General features: G+C 35.2%; 1 long non-coding RNA gene across 1 annotated transcript; it reads left to right on the top strand.

Annotated features, from left to right (window-relative positions):
- Positions 1 to 919: 919 nt before the first annotated feature.
- On the top strand, positions 920 to 3,584 carry LOC105441950. The gene is made up of 3 exons (XR_972246.2): positions 920 to 1,183; positions 1,700 to 1,926; positions 2,511 to 3,584. It is a non-coding gene; the product is annotated as an uncharacterized LOC105441950 (long non-coding RNA).
- Positions 3,585 to 17,750: the final 14,166 nt, after the last annotated feature.

The following is a 17,750-nucleotide window of genomic DNA, read 5'->3' as shown; positions in this document are numbered from 1 at the left end:
CCATGACAGACATGATATCGATATATCGAGATACTAGCAGCTCAAGAACATAGTCTTTGTCACGATCCATTTGATTTATCAAGAATAACCCAAAACAAATTTTGGAGCTAAAATTATTCAAAAAGAAATATATACATATAAATTCTCCTTAAATAAATAATAAATAGTGTCATTATCAAATGTAGATCATCAAACGATTTGCATATTTCTGTAAAGATTCTTAAATTGAAGAAAAACCGGTGAGTGTTTTTTTTTCGACAGTCGAATCAAAAGTTAGTTGAAGGATACTGTAATGTGATAGTTTATCAATACGTACTTTTTTGTTTATTGTGACGAGGAATTTTAGGCAAAATACCTTTTCTCAGCCAGTTTTTATTCTAGAGTCTCATAAATACTCGTTATATAATTGATTTGATATTGAAAATATAATTTGGAAGAAGTAATTAGAGAGGGAATAATAATGCACATAGGCCCCAAAGGTTTGCGGTATCCTAACTAAAGACTATGGATCGACTATGGAAAACGGTGTGTAACATTCTTATCTCTCTTATTTATATGTTATAGTTTAATGATTTGTGATTTAATGTTTATATTCAGCTTTTTAAAGTTTCTGTATAATTTGTATTCTCACTTTTGTACATTTGCATTTCGCATCCCAGAGAATTACGTACCGAACTCGTCTATATTTTTCTCAAAATGAAAGTGAAACTACTCGTCCATTTCGCGGCCCATGAAATGGCAACAAACTGACTTGTGATGGCGCTTTACAGCAATTAAAAAGATATGACGGGTTCGGAGCATCGAAATCCAAGTAAGGTTTGAGTTCGTTGGTTCGGAGCAGTGACAACTCGCTTGTCGCGGAAGTTGTCGCTCATCTTGGCAAAGACTAGACGGCTTCGTGAAACACTAAGTTGCGTGACAGTGACGAGATGTCGTTGATCTTGTAGTTATGACGGTTTTGAGAAACGGCCCCCGGATTGACAACAGCTTTTAGCTTGCTGCTTGCATCGAGATCGATCCTATTTCTGCAGTATTTACAGTGTTTTGACAGTCTTTAGCTCACTTAGCAGCATGGATGAGGGAGGGGTGCTAGTTGAGAGAACCAACAATCCAAGAAAAAGGAAGCGAAATGAAAAATAATGGGCCAAAAACCAGAACACGGAAGATCATAACACCGCTCCTGGTAAGTTCAGTCCCACTTACTCATTTTTGTGTTAGTGTGTAATAAAGTGCAGATGCATTTGCATTATATTGCATTGAATGAATTGTAATAATAATAGGTAATAGTCTAACTAAGACTATTGCAATTCTGTTTGCATGTAGTATGAGCTCAAGGCTTAACCAAAACGAATTACTAGATACAATTTTGTAATTAAACTGAGGCCGTGAGGGTAAATTACGTGTTTACTGCCGCGCCACGGATTCGCCTTCGCCGGCTTCAGTCACTGGTCACAGGCTGTGGTCACTATCTGCCCTGGACCTGGTGCAGTAGTTTATGGATATTTCACAAGCCTTTGTTACATCATACCATAGCATAAGTGTAATGATAATTTGCCATCTATTAAGAAAATATCTGCTGTAAGTCTGTAACAAACATTTTGTATTTGAGTGCAGTCATAATCGGTGTTTTGTTAAATTTGAGGAATTTTTTTCGTGGAATACCTGATGTTTACCATGATGACTTTCGTTTTATCAATAGGGAAGCAACCAGCCATTGGATGCCAGCACATACCTCACAGCCTTTGTAAGGCGTCTTTGCTGACAGAAGGAGACATCACAGATACTTTCCAGGACTGCTACAGAGACTTGAACAACCGCGGCAAGATTCATTCATCATGTGCCACTTACAACTCAATCCAGTCATGCGCCATCGAGTAAATGGTCCACAACCAAGGAGAGAGCGGAACTATGCCCCAACATTTCCAAGTAAGTTTTAATCGAGTCATTAAAAAAATATATAATTTGCTTGCAAATCAAATTGTTGAATACAGATCATACACAATTGCCAGAATTGATACCAATTATCTCATTGCAATAATTTTCTGTTAATTTTAAATGAGTTGTTTAGTCGCTGGGGTTTTTCTTGCTACTGGGGGGGGGGGGGGAGGGGCATACATGTTTTGTCATGTGTAATATGCTATCTATGTTACACATGTCAAACTAGGTCGTAATGTTGTTTTTATTTTATACCGGTAGCGTCGGTTGAACCATAAACAACTGGGTCAAAGTGAATTCACGAATTCCCCTCGCGCAATCAACATACACTGCATGTCACACTGTGCAAAAAAATGTGAACTCGCGCAATGCAATTCTGTATGTAGATATAACATGCACGAGCAGTATAGGCAAGGACAGTTGGTGGGAGGGGGGGGGGTATGCTTCGTATTACAAACTTGTTTATTTAGATTGAATGAAACCAACAAAAATAAACTTTTCATGTACGGTTTTTGTGATTTATAATACAGGTAGCTGGAAATGTCCATTAACAATGTTTCACTTTTAATTTACAGATTACGACACAGCAAGGGGAAAATGTGGAGGTGTGCTCCGGAAGATTCAGATCCATCCTTGTACTTGGTAGGAAACGTCTGGGCAACCTTATGAAGTACGCCTGCCATTCAAAATCACAGAGGCCAAACGCATCTACGTGAGACCAGCTCCAGCCCCAGTCACTGTCGCCAAGTATTATAGCGCACCTGGAGATGAGTACACCATGTTAAAGAGAGGAAAGAGATGGAGTACTCTTCGGGTCAATCAGCTCCCATTGCTGAAGCAGCGGGATGTAGCAAATCTTCTACGAGCGATGGGGGTGGAGCTACAAGTGGACCCGCTAGTAGGGTATGGGCCACGCAACTTCATTCAGGAAGTAGGTGCCTTTTACAAAGAGGTGTGCGCGCCTACTGATGCAATGGACGTAGAGAGTGATGAGGACGAAGGCATCATTGCTGCCTATGAAGATTGACATTTGATTTTATGCCTTTTACACAATTAATGGATCAGTTTAAACTATTTCATTCAAGAACAAAGAAGGCTTCTAAAATGTGCATTCATTGAGCAGTGCAGTTGGAATCAAATCCCGTTTTATTACCCATGTATGCATTTTGTTGTAAGTAGCGCTGGTAATTATTAATGCAAATTTACTAAACCAGAATGCATGCACACAGATAATTAATATTTGGCGCTTTGCTACCTTCACTGTATAATAACAACTAATTGATTGTGGCTAATCTCACAACTTTACAGTAGATTGTAGTGATATTGTATGGGTAGAGTTTTATTGCTCCTACTTCCATTAGGATGTTAACAAACAATTATTCAAATAATATGTATGCATAATCAGCACTCAAGTATGTATTTTATCTGCTGTTTATGAGGAGTCGGTTACATTAGTGAACTATGAATAATTTCCATTGTATGGTATCTTCTTGTTGACACTCATATGATATTGTTAAAGAAACTGTACATTAATGACTTTATGTTAATTATTTAAGTACTTGCCAATTTTTGTATGTCTTAATTAACTCACCGTTATGACATGAGATAATGAGTAAAGCAAATTTACAAGATTTTCAAATTTCACACAATACAAGTCTTTACTGCCTGTTTATTTTGTCAATTTAAAAATGTGCTGAGTCACCCGAGTGGTTGTGTTTTTTTACAAGTTGAATAGAGGGAACATTTCAATGATTGAAGTTGCTCATGTACTAACTATTTGCGAAATGTGTAACATTTTGATTGAAATTAGTGTGGAGCGAAAACGTCTAGAATGATGAGATGTGAGAAGTATGTTCAACATAATGTAGGCTTTCAATGTGTTAAATGGATAGATATGTGTGTGTTAGACCCTGAATTATAATTAAAGAAGTATGTTATTACATCCGAACATCATTCTTAAAACCAAAAAAAAAAAAAAATGAAATGACACATCAAAATTTTAATTCCAAAAGGCGCTAAATCCTTGTTTAATTCCAAAAGGCGCTAAATCCGAACAAATTGAAAAAATAAAAAAATATTAAAAAATAATTACTATGGCAGGATTTCTTTAAGCAATATTTTAATGATCTTTGGGGGTAGATCTTTGAACTGTGTGAAAATTTGGCGGTTTCGTTGAAACAAAAGGGGTCTAACAGAAAACCTTGATTTACTCGTAAACGCCAAAAGTGGATTTAGCGCCTTTTGGAATTAAACTCTTCATATACATTATCACACATAGACACACAAACGCACGCACCCTCACAGATACACTCACACACACATGCCTGAGACTCCAATTTTAAAATATAAACAGGGGGTCACATATGCATTATTTATCATACATGCATATATTCATAACATTTCATTTGTGGGAGCCTAATAATATTGACTTGGACAATAATTTAAATGTATTAAGTGATCTGCTTGATGTTATGTCTTGCGGGCGTTCATTCCATTCCTTCGATCCCTTACTGATAAGGGATTGGAGACCAACTGTAGTTTTGAAAAAAAGGAATATATTACTTTGACAGGTGTTGTATTGATGAAAATCGGAATTAAAATTTAAGTGCTTATCTTTAGACTGAGGAATTATGTTATTTAATGAGTATAATTGTTTCATCTTTATGCAGCGTAATAAACAAAGAATTATAAACGTTTGAACCCAGGTCCATGACACAATGTAGTATACAATACACAACTGCGTCACTGGCAGGGTATACAAGACAAGTACAACATGTACAACATAGGAAACATATAAAGCATATATTGAAATGGTTTACAAAATAATGGAAAGAGAAGTACGAAGTTGAGATTCCTCAACGGTAATAGGCAATCCGATTCTATCTTTGGCGATCTTAAATACCAGTATAAATGGTAGAAATGTAGCCATGAATAAGTGCATTATGCTTGATTTTGCGACAATGTAATAGTTTCTCTGGCATGTATTTTATTACCATGATTTTGATACTAATACTAGTTTGTTTTACGAATGTGGGTCATGATTATTACACCGTCATTTTGTGGCTTAATTGTTTTTACTATATACTCGGATAAATATTATTTACACCGAACGTAAAATGATATACATGGAGTATTTAAATACTAAATGGTTTCTTAAATATAAACATTTTTAGATTTGTTCATAGTAAAAATGCATTGTATATATAACGTTCATAACAGGTATTGCATCGTTGTAAACATCGTTCGAGCATTGTCGTATCATAGTTCATATTATGAAGAAAAATAAATAAATGAAAGTACATCTTCTTCGTACATGCACTGTTATTCCTCCATGTAAGATTATTTGTAAACAAAATGCAATGACCCTCTTAAATAAGATGTGTTCTTCAACATGTTCAGGGGAGGGGGTGACTATTTAAGCACCTCGGAGTCGTGGACTTCTATTATTTACACCGAACGTAGAATGATATACATGGAGTATTTAAATACTAAATGGTTTCTTAAATATACACATTTTTAGATTTGTTCATAGTAGAATTGTATGATACATAAGTTCATAACAGGTATTGCATCGTTGTAAACATCATTCGAGCATTGACGTATTATAGTTCTACATATTTTGAAGAAAAATAAATAAATGAAAGTACATCTTCTTCGTACATGCACTGTTATTCCTCCTTGTAAGATTAATTGTATACAAAATGCAAGGACCCTCTTAAATAGGATGGGTTCTTCAACATGTTCAGGGGAGGGGGTGACTATTTAAGCACCTGAGAGTCAGGGACGGACATGTACCCCGTATCAGTCCACTGTGGTTCATTTCTGAGCTTGTAGTTTCCATAATAATTATGTAACTAAGGCTAGTCGGCTCAGCGTCTGACAGACATGCTTAATTTGTTTTGATACCATTATCAGTTTTAACATTCCTTTTAATGCTGCTCTATTTTCTTCGGAAATGTATCCCCTTGGTCCAATTTCTACGCACCATAGTGTACATTTATAACCTGAGCGTCTCAGGTTATTAACCAGGGGTGTGTACTTGGTAATCTTGTACCTATGACTATTCGTCATGTTATTCTCAAATGGAACTGTCAATTCAAAGATGAATATTTCTTTTTCATGTGGGCGAAAAAGGACCATGTCAGGGCGATCTGATGTTGGTAGTATGTGTACGGGAATAGTACTTCTGTTACTTGTCATGCTACCTGGTAAATCGACGTTTACACGTACGCTCACGTTTGATACCAGTTCAGATGATTGCACTACTTGCAATATGTAGCTCAAAATACTATAATGCCGCCATGTATACCGGCCTTGGGTTAACATCGTTTGACAATGGTTTAATACATTGTGTAGGGTTTGCGTATTGTTGCAAAGATCACAATTGCCTGTTAGGCGCTTTCCCCATCTTTGTAGGTTTCGAAATGTAGAGAGTGCATCGATGGAAGCCCTAACGGCAAAACTTAACACTCTTCTGGGAAGATTATATATTATGCTTTTCCATGATATATCGGCATTTTGTTCGTTTAACAGGTTCAAGTATTGCCCTTGAACCACCAGTGTTTGGGTTTTACTGACCCTATTCTTATCCCTTTCTTCTCTGACGTCTGATTTCACTGCCTTTTTCAACATTTTCCAATTGCTATCTGACATTGAACTAACGACCTTTTCTGCAACGACTGCCGCTTCTACATTTTCATAGGATTTGTTACTATAACTTAACTCACGATCCAGTTTTTGTTCAACAGCAGCCTGGACCCTTGTGTCAGCTCTTGTAATACATATTAGTGTATTAAGAGTAACCAATTGATAAAAAGGTAATATTTTCAAACATTTGAACGATGGTGCAGATGATGAGCGAAAGTCTGAATTTGTTATTATTCGTACAGCTTTCTTTTGAAATAGTTCAATCTTAGACAAATGTGTCTTATTTGTATTACCCCAGATATAACTGCAGTAATTAGGTTAAGATAATATAAGAGTATTACATAATATGAGCAAAAAATGTTTAGGTAATATATACTTAAGCCTAGATAATATTCCAACATTCTTTGATATTGTATTGCACAGTTGTGTTGCATATTTGTGTATTCCAGTTTAAATATTCATTAAAAATTACACCAAGAAATTTAACATCACTTAGTCTTCTATTTGTAATAACCCAATAAACAAAATCACGTGAAAATCATGTCAATATCAAGGTATCGACTTGAGGAGAGTTACGTTCTTCAAACACCTGACATTTACGTAAATGTGTTTATACGTTTATTGCTCTAGGTCACTTAAAACACACGTACACCGAATCACGCAATTCTCACTGCAATGTCACCATTATAATAACGTGATTATCCCTACCTTAGAGACCATGGCTTGTAAACCTAATACTCCCGTGTTTGTTTGGTTATGAAATAACATCTTCATAAACGAAATTATCGCGTCACAGAAACACGTGAAGCGTTAGTGATAGTTTTAGTCAAAATATCTGCGTGAAATTCACGTGAATATTACGAGGCTGACTTGAGATGAATCATGTTCTTCATTCACGTGAAATTTACGTCGAAGAGGAAATATGTTACTGTAACCCGCGTTTAACCCAATAATAACGCGAATGTTACACAATAAATGAACCAAAATAATGACGTTCTCATCCCGTTTTTGAACATCGTGTTTTGGATCTTTCATAATTACGTCCAGGCGCGCCGGAAGCAGTTTGGGATTAGAGGGTGGGGGGGTGTGGGTGCAAACAAATCCAAGAAGAGAAAGCTAGTTGCAAACTGGTCCAGTTGATGAACCAGTTCATGCCAACTGGTAACCCTGTAAATCGAAATGGGCTAAATGATCCAGTTGATCCAGGCCAGTTAGAATTCAACTGGTCTAGCCGAGCCATTAGAACCATTTCGTAAAACTTCCAACCAGTTGAACGGCAACAACACTTCAATACTGGTACGTCTGTATTTCCAATGTAAAGGCATTGGTAATAAGTAGACTTACATAATTTATTCAGGGACGTGATAGAGAAGGACTGGAATCAAGCCGCTCTCCTTTGACCCCATGCTCCAAGCCGCCGAAAAGTTATGCGCTAATCTGCAACTGCTGACCAGGTGGTGAGATATAAGAGCGCATGAATTTCAGGATTTATAATTCCTACATCAGAAAATGGTATCACAGCATCTGTTCGCTGTCCCTTTCAATGATTTCTCATCTATTGTTGAATGTGTAAAGAGTATAACAAGCGAACACAAACTTGTGTAATTTCATCCTTTTTTAACTTCAAAAATACAAAAAACACGCATTAGCAAACTTAATGTTATTGAAGATTGTAAATCATGGATCAAATAACGGGACATTAAAACATGCACAATTTAGCGCATTATCCTAAACTATTGAGATTTTGTCAGGATGTAATTTTTCTTTTACCAACTCTGGCACACAAATTATAGGAATGACGGAGTTCTAAATTTGGAAATGTGTTTGATGCACTATTCCAAATACAATCCCCATACAAAGTTTTTGATTTACACTGAAATTTTGCCGGTAATTTAATATTTTGTAATAAATGTAAAACTGGTACCTGGCTTCCGAAAGTCCCCGCAGTTGAAGCGCGGTATGGAGCATGGAACTTCAAAGCCAAGTGGAATGTTACACATCCCATTGTTACGCTTTAGAACTCACAAATGCGTTGAATAAATTACAAGAGTTTCGCCGGCTTGATTCCAGTCCTTTTCTATCAAGTCCCTAATTTAATCAATCGAAATTTTTTCATATACTTGTATTTGATTGAAATTATTTTAGTTCATAGTTAATGCTTCCCTTATTTATGTTTAATTAAATGTAATTTATACGAAGTAGCGAAATGTCCTAATAACTGGTAATTTATATTTGTAGTATTTTCGAGATGAATTGCATATGACTAAATCATCAGTAATTAAGAAATATGCTGTAAATTCAGATAAATTGTTAAAAAAACATATATCTGCACGCACCCCATATTCAATATGCAAATTAATTGGTGTCAGCTGGTTCAACTGGAACTTTGCACACAGACCAGTTATCAACGGGTGCAATGAAAATATGCCAACAGTCAGTTATCAACTGGTGACAATAGAAATATGCCAACAGTCACGGGATTATCACCACGGAACTTAAATGGTAACTGCGAAATCATGATCTGGCGCTGCTCAGTGGCTGCCGGGCTCACGATCAATTGGGCAAAAAGAATTTCCGTTTCGGTTTAATAAAATTTGGAGTGGACTATTAGGCTATTATTAGGCTATTATTAAGAATAACTCATTTTTCACACCAGGAAATCACAGAATACCCGGCTTATATTAATAATCCGTTTGAGTCACAAGATCATCACCACGGAACTGCTGGCAACTTTGACTACCATTTAAACAGATGTTTTAAGACACCTAATAATTACAATTTATCACACCTGAACATCACGGATTCACAGCTTAGATAAGTAATCAGCTTGAGCCACGTGATCATAACCAAGAAAGTTATGGTAACTTTGAAATCATTTAAAGAGGTGTGTAATACACCTCAGAATTACTAATTTAATAAAACCAGAGATTCACGGACAAAACAATGAGACGATTAGCCGGTGTAAGTAACGTGATTATTACCTTCAACCTTGGATAACCTGTGAAACCATCGATAAAGGTGCTTACAAGGCCAAATAATTACTTATTTATCACCACCATCGGTAAACGGACAAAAAACTCGTTGCTTGGTCAAGTGGTTATTTGGTCATAAACACTTGATTAACAGAGGTAAGTGGAATCACGTTACTCCAGTCGCGTGATAAATTGGTGGTTTTTAGGTTAGATGAAAACGTTAACAAGAGTTCCTTTTTTGTTTAAATAAAGGCACGTGTCCATAACGTTTAAATCTAGTTCAAAAGGCACCATACTTTAAAATCACTTAACATACACTCCCAAAAGAGGTTACTTTTTAGTGTTCTGTTTATTGTGATGTTTGCAATATGAACATCATCTAAGTTATCAGGAATCCTCCTGTTCCTTGTTCTAAAAATAACATAATTGGTTTTTGAAATATTAGGATAAGGATAAGGATAATTTATTACATTGAAACCAACCATTTATCTTTATTAACTCAATATTTATGGATTCAATAACATGTGTTATAGATTTATGAGAAATAACTGCACAGGTATCATCAGCAAACAATGAAAACTTTACTTTTTGTGGATGATTTTATAATATCATTAATATAAACAAGGAACAGTAGGGGGCCTAACACTGATCCTTGGGGTACACCACAGCTAGTCAACTGCGTAGATGATTTGACACCATTGACCACCACATATTGTGTTTTGTTAGTCAAATAATTTTCAAACCAATTTAATACATTGCCTCTTACACCATACAAATAAAGTTTCTTCAAAAGTATGTGGTGATCAATAGTGTCAAATGCTTTAGACCGGTCCATAAATATGCCTACACAATACATTTCATGTTCAATATTCTTTAAAGCCTCATACCCACAATGTATCATTGAATTTTGATACCGAAATGGAGATTAAAATAATGTCATCCTATTACCTCAGAAATAGTTTAAAGCAGTCCTCTTTACAGTCTAGAGTTGATGGTCATTAGAGCCCTTTGGAGCAACCTAATCTATACCATATTTCATTGTTCATAATGGGTTTTCTCCACCAATCGAACGTTTTCAGCCAAAATATTTTTTTTTTTAATGCATAACAACACGGGTGGGCCCCTGAAACATAAACTTTGGGCACTTTGGGCACCGATTTTGCTGTTTACCTAACTATAAACTGTCCTTTAGCATGATATGTCTCTACATTTGCTACTCTCCATCTACTGGTAAGAAGGAATTCCTTGAATGCTGTGAGCACCGAAATCATTAGCTTAGCAGAGCCGGAGTAATATTGGAGTGCCTTAAGTAATTTGTATCCATTATTATAATTTTTATTTTGTAATATTATTATTATTACCCTTATCATTATTATTATCATTATTGTTATTATTGTTCTTATAGCTATTATTATGTTGATTTATCTGACAAGGACATTACTTTTTTATGGACATCATCTTACATCAAATCAAATAACATTAAAAAAATGGTGCTTGAGACTATACATTCAAAGCAAAACATCGAAAAAAAGGGGGAAAATAGTCACCAGTTTGACATCTTGGTCCCGTCCAGCCAGAATAACAGGTACAACTGAATGCATTCTGAAGATTGTTACAAAACCCTCCGTTAAAGCACGGGTTTGACAAGCACTCGTTCACGTCTGCATAGAAGGAAAAGTCAATAATAAGTCTAGTTATGACAGTGTAGAGAATGAATAATTGCAAATGATAATTTCGTGTATCTATTTACACATAGCTGCACAGAATTATGTTACATTTGATAACAAATATAACGAATAATTTTCATTGATTATAGTAGTTTGTGATATCTATAGTATCCCGTCTTATCCGGGATATGTAGAGAGCCAATATCTAGTTACCTAGTCAATAGCACTGTTGAGGTTGAACAAACTACTGAATATACTGTCCATGATTCACCCGAGAAAGACTGGGGTAGTGGCTAGTTACAAGCAATGTGGAATATTATCTTAAGTGGGTTTAGAAAGTACATAGCAGGTCACAAGGTACTGAAGAATACTCAGGAATGCTGTTCCACAACTTAGGTTCAGAAGCAGCAAATGATTCATCACCATGCAGAGAACGTGTTCGAGGACTCTCAAGCATTTTTACCTGAGGATCGCAAGCTCTAGGCATTGAAATGGACCAATCTTGACTAGTTATTGCTATTTGTTGGCTCCATTTACGAAATGTATAGTTATTTGTCAAGCTGAATTACAGTGTATCTGCAGATTTGGGTAATGAATGTAATGCTTGAATAAAAAAATGCATTTCCATAAGTATAGGAGGACTTCACAGGAAGTCAAAGTCGATTGCTTTAAGTTATTCCATGATCATGTTGATTCCAGACGTCATCGTGAGCATCGTCAACAACCCCAATTCCCTTGAACATGAAATGTATCTTTTTAATCTTTTCCCCGTCTTTTTCATCGTAGTAATAAGGACAATTTACCGGCTGGCAAACTCCCACTATGTTTTTACAATAGAGTTCGGTTGTTGGTCTATTTGAATTTTCCGCACAAAGGAAATGAATGGTGATATATACATACATGTTCATAGCAATACTGTTTACATAAATAATGGTTATAATGATAATGATAATAATAAAAGTAGTAGCAGTAGTAATAATAATAATAATAATAATGATAATAGTAATCATAATAATAATGATAATGATAAAATAGCTGAAGAAGAGAAGAAAAAGAAAAAAAGAGAAGAAGGAGATGAAAAAGGAGGAGAAAAAGAAGGAAAAAAAGGAGAGAAAAAAAAACAAGAAGAAGAGGAAGAAGAAGGAAAAATAAAAAAGAAGAGGAAGAAGGAAAAAAGAAGAAGAGGAAGAAGAAAAAAAGAAAGAAGAAGAATGGATAAATGCACAATAACAATAAACTAGAAAAAAAAAACGCAAAGCGTAGCATCCCCTCGCAGGGTACAAATGGTCTATATACGTCAGAACAAGTTACCTCCATGAGACTATACTATTATATTACTAGGCAAGGAAGTGAACCACATTTTCACATATATAATGAGGCGTTTTTGCGTATTTAATGAGCTATGACCTTTGACCTTTGACCTTTGACCTACATACTCCGACATCGAACTTAGGCTGTGTTTTGATACCATGTACCTTCATATCAAATTTGATTAAAATCAGTCAAACATTATTAAAGTTATCGAACGGAAACCAAATTCGCATATTTAGAGAGATATGTTCTTATACCTACATACTCCGAAATCAAACTTAGGCTGTGTTTTGATACCATGAACCTTAATATCAAATTTCATTAAAATACGTCAAACATTACTAAAGTTATCCATCCAAAACCAGATGTGTATTTTGTTTTGCATATTAAATTAAATTATGACCTTTGAACTACATACTCGTAAATTGAACTTAGGCTGTGTTTTGATACCATTTACCTTCATATCAAATTTTATTAAAATTCCTCAGACATTTAAAGTTATCGAACAAAAACCAGATTCGCATATTTAATGAGCAGTATGACCTTTGACCTACATACTCCGAAGTCGAACTTAAGCTGTGTTTTGATAGCATGTACCTTCATATCAACTTTTATGAACATCCGTCAAATATTACTAAAGTTATCGAACAGAAATCAAATTCGCATATTTAGAGAGATATGTTCTTTTACCTACATACTCCGAAATCAAACTTAGGCTGTGTTTTGATACCATGAACCTTAATATCAAATTTCATTAAAATACGTCAAACATTACTAAAGTTATCCATCCAAAACCAGATGTGTATTTTGTTTTGCTTAATAAATTAGATTATGACCTTTGACCTACATACTCGTAAATTGAACTTAGGCTGTGTTTTGATACCATTAACCTTCATATCAAATTTTATTAAAATTCCTCAAACATTTAAAGTTATCGAACAAAAACCAGATTCGCATATTTAATGAGCAGTATGACCTTTGACCTACATACTCCGAAGTCGAACTTAAGCTGTGTTTTGATAGCATGTAACTTCATATCAACTTTTATGAACATCCGTCAAATATTACTAAAGTTATCGATCGGAAACCACATGTGTATTTTTTTCGCATATTTATTTATTATGAGCTATGACCTTTTACCTTTGAACAACATACTCCGAAATCGAACTTACTCTGTATTTTAATACCATGTATCTTCATATCAAATTTTATGAAAATCCGCCAAACATTACTGAAGTTATCGATCGGAAACCAAATTTGTTACGGACGGACGGACGGAAGGACGGACAGCAGCGTTTCTGTATCCCCTCCGACTTAATCGGCGAGGGGATAAAAATGGCTGAATTGCAATTCTCATAGTCATTCATAAAAAGGCTCTGTTCATCCAGTTTATCTTATGCACCGCCCTTTCTATATACAACATGATATATTTCATTCGAATAGTCTTCATGTAACTTACCATTACAAGGATCGCTTGAGAAACCCGTGTTACATATCGTCAGAGACACATAGGCCACACGGTAACGTGTTCTACAACAAACCAGTACAAAGAATCGTGTCAATATACCCCTCAACATCCTTGATTCGTTTCGATTTTGATTTTGATTTGTTTGTTTGTTTGTTGTTTTTTTTTTATTCCATAGCAATAATCAAACGTTAGATTATATATATATCATAAACATGTATAACTATATTAGATAGGCCATTTCAGTGGAATGAACATAAAGCAACCGTTCTTTCATGAATATAATATAAAACAGTAGGAAAGTTCAAAAGCTATGCCTTTGATCGTGATAATCGTTTATTTAATTAACAATTTCATTATTAAAATTCAATCCAGTTGTACATTGCATGCCTAAAAATTGAGTTGAAGCAGTCAGTGATTGGGTCATAGAAAGAAAAAAAAACGAACAAACAAAATGTTGACATGAAACAACACACAGAAATGTGGGATGGGTATAGGTGGACGTTGTCTCCACCCCATAAAAAGGTAAGAAAGTCAATGGAAAGCGCTATAAGGTGTTGAAAAGGAGATAGTGAGAGAGGGTAGAGGAAAAGAGGGAAAAAGAGAAGTAAGGGAAAATGAGTGAGTTAGAGTGTAGTAATTAAAAAAAAAAGAGAAAGAAAGTGGGAGAGAGAGAGGAAGAGCGAGAGAGAGAGAGAGAGAGAGAGAGAGACATAGAGAGAGAGAGAGATATAGAGATAGAGAAGTGGGGGCGGAGATGGTTGGGTCCTGCTCGTTCAGTTGGAATTTAATGCGTATGTATAAATTATATGTTTTTATTTATTTTCTCTTGAAGCACATTAGCCTTTGAGAGTCCAAAATGTGGTTGCAGGGCGAGTTCCCAATTTTGGAGCCATAAAGAAATATTTTGGTGTGCAAAAAGGGTACTCGTGACGAGAATGTCTAGATAGTAGGATTGTCTGGTAGGTTATCAAATCTAACAGGCCCCCAGGCCCCTAGCAAAATGAAATAACATGTTTACAATTGCAACAAAAGAGTAGGATTCATCGACATAAGCTTGTACAGTAGACATGCTAGATTAAAATGACTGGATTGTGGAAATAGTACACAAATGCGATGGTAGTTGGTTCTGGGGAGATTCTTCTTGTGCAGAGTGAATAGACATTCTGACTGACATGTATATATGGGATTGATAGTTTCTCTGGTGCAAGATTGTCAGATGTAAAACCTCAAACATCATAACGGACACCTGCCTGTTCTGTCTTTTGCGCATTTGTAAATATATATAAACTTGACCAAGTAATTGAAGAAATGAAAACTAGAACTAGCTGAATTACGAGAGATAAAGGACGGATATAAAATGTCGAAAAAAGCTACTACTAGCACTATTATCACCACCACCACCACCACCACCACCACTACCACTACTAATGAATTTTGTATTGGAAATTTTATATATTTGAAGTGATCAGGACCAGCGATTTTCTTAAGAATTAACCAAAAAACTATTTTAAAAAAATGTCAACAAACGTTAATATAGTAAGTATCTTGCCTGTATCTTGTACAATAATCCAAGTCAAAGTAGCCGCACTTAATTCTGTAACTCTCACTGTAGGCTTCAAGGTAGGACACAGAGGTTGAATCGTAACTGCTTTGAATAATTGAAAATGGGAAATAATCTCTTAACTGTAATCTTGATGATTTTGTTGTGGTTAAAATGATGTACATAAAGGTGCTCTATTTGTCATAATGTACTCATTGTACCTTATCCTTCCCCCATGCATATAATTATATATATATATTATATACCTTCAGCTCAACTTTTACTTTTATTATTATTTTTTACAAAATGCTTCCTGTGATTTTAGAACAATCTTCTGAAGAAATTCGTATTCAGTCATTACCAGAAGTAAAAACTAAATGTAATCTATATTACTCAAACAAAAAAATTGGCTAGCGCTACCATGAAAACATAATCATATCATTATTCCTATGGACCCCCCCCCCCCCCATCTTGTTTTTGAATTAAACTGGAACTTATTTTGTTATAAAAGCTGTTAGGTGAATATGACTTTGTATTGCTTTTTCTTTGTGATATTGTCTGGCATAACTTTGCGTTCTCAAGGAGAGATTGTTACTGAAATTTACAACAATCACGAATATAACTTGTTGTTGTTTTAATGTTAAGCTGTGTTTTATTGATAAAAAAAGGGGATGGATTGAATAAGTACAAAATCATAATTGTTTGAATACTTACTCCCAGGTTCCAAAGCTGAGTGAAGTGGATGTGGTCAGTGATGCCATAGTAAACAACACCAGCACCGAGGGAAGAAGGCCCGAAGTAACCAAGGCCATTATCATCACACTAGCAAAACGAACTTGAAATGAAAGTGATTGAAATGAACAATCACAGTGAACTAAAACATTTTTTTTGTAATTACTTTCTACGGTACTGGATGAGTCATAATCTTTATTTTTTTAAAGGAGAGAATGGAAAAGAACAAATTATTTTCTTTTCATTTATTATTACCCTATCGTTTCCAGCTTCACCTGGGTCGAGAGGGAATATGAGGGCAAAACATCATGCCCAAGTATGTAAGCAGTAACACAGAGCAAGGAACAAACCTTTTGTATGAGAGTCAAGAGTCCTCACCAGTAAATCACAGCCCTCTATAACGTTATTTGGATACTCAGAAGCTGATAAATAACTCTTTGACATTGTTTTCAACTAAATATTTTCAACATTCTCTTCAATCTTCATAATGACAGGAATTTGTTTTAATGTTCCCAATATGTGCGTGGAGGATTAAGCATAGAGGGAGAGACATGTGAATATTCTTACGAATAACGACGGTGTATATTCAGGTTTTCCCGTCCATTTAAACACTTTTGTCAATCAATGTCATACATTTTTCATTCAATTTCGTCCCGAAACTCCTTAATCTTGCACATCTTACAGTCAATTTCGTATTTGGTCATTCATTTTTTTTTTTTTACTTTGTCCAATCAATTTCATTATTTCGCATCCAATTTCGTCATAGTTAAATCAAGTTTGTCATTCTCGGATGCTATGACCACAGACATGTCTTCTTTATTCTATTTCCAATGTTTTCTGAATGTTTTATCTAGCTTTATGTCCCTAAAGCAATCTTAGCAATGATTGTTGCTGAATTTTAAAAACAAAAAATCGGCATTCCTGCTCTTTAATACATCCATGACATGGAATAGCAATTTATTCTTCGTGACTCATGATAATTTGTTACACAGTTGATTCCACTCGGTTGATTCCACTGTTCGCATGATTAAGCAGAGAGAGATAGCAGTGAACATTCTCACGGTGAACGACGATGTATTTTTATTCCTATTTGTTCATCGTCTCTAAAATTCTATTTTAATAAACAACATTTAAAGGCCCACTGCACTACTTGTGCTACTTGCGCCCTCTATATAACAAACAATGCCTAATCGGTGACCATTGGTCCCCCATGATCCTCTTTTTCTTATGTTAACTGAGAGCTGAGTTGATGAGATAACCATCTGTCCAGTGACCTTGCAGGGCAGTCTAATCCCTCCTGTAAACTACGGCAGATAAGCTTTAATATAAAATGTTAGGCTTGACAAGTTTTCAATAACAAGATCGAGCACGCGATTTAAATTTACTGGATGCAAGCCCAAAAAAATTCTTTACAACAATAAACAACATTATGGTAGTATTTTACGTAGCGACAAATGACAATCCATGGCAGATGTATT

The sequence above is a fragment of the Strongylocentrotus purpuratus genome, unplaced genomic scaffold (assembly GCF_000002235.5).
Source record: "Strongylocentrotus purpuratus isolate Spur 01 unplaced genomic scaffold, Spur_5.0 spur5_scaffold_21, whole genome shotgun sequence".
Classification (NCBI taxonomy): domain Eukaryota; kingdom Metazoa; phylum Echinodermata; class Echinoidea; order Camarodonta; family Strongylocentrotidae; genus Strongylocentrotus; species Strongylocentrotus purpuratus.
The sequence above is the reverse complement of the archived record's forward strand: the minus strand, read 5'-3'. Positions and strand labels throughout refer to the sequence as shown.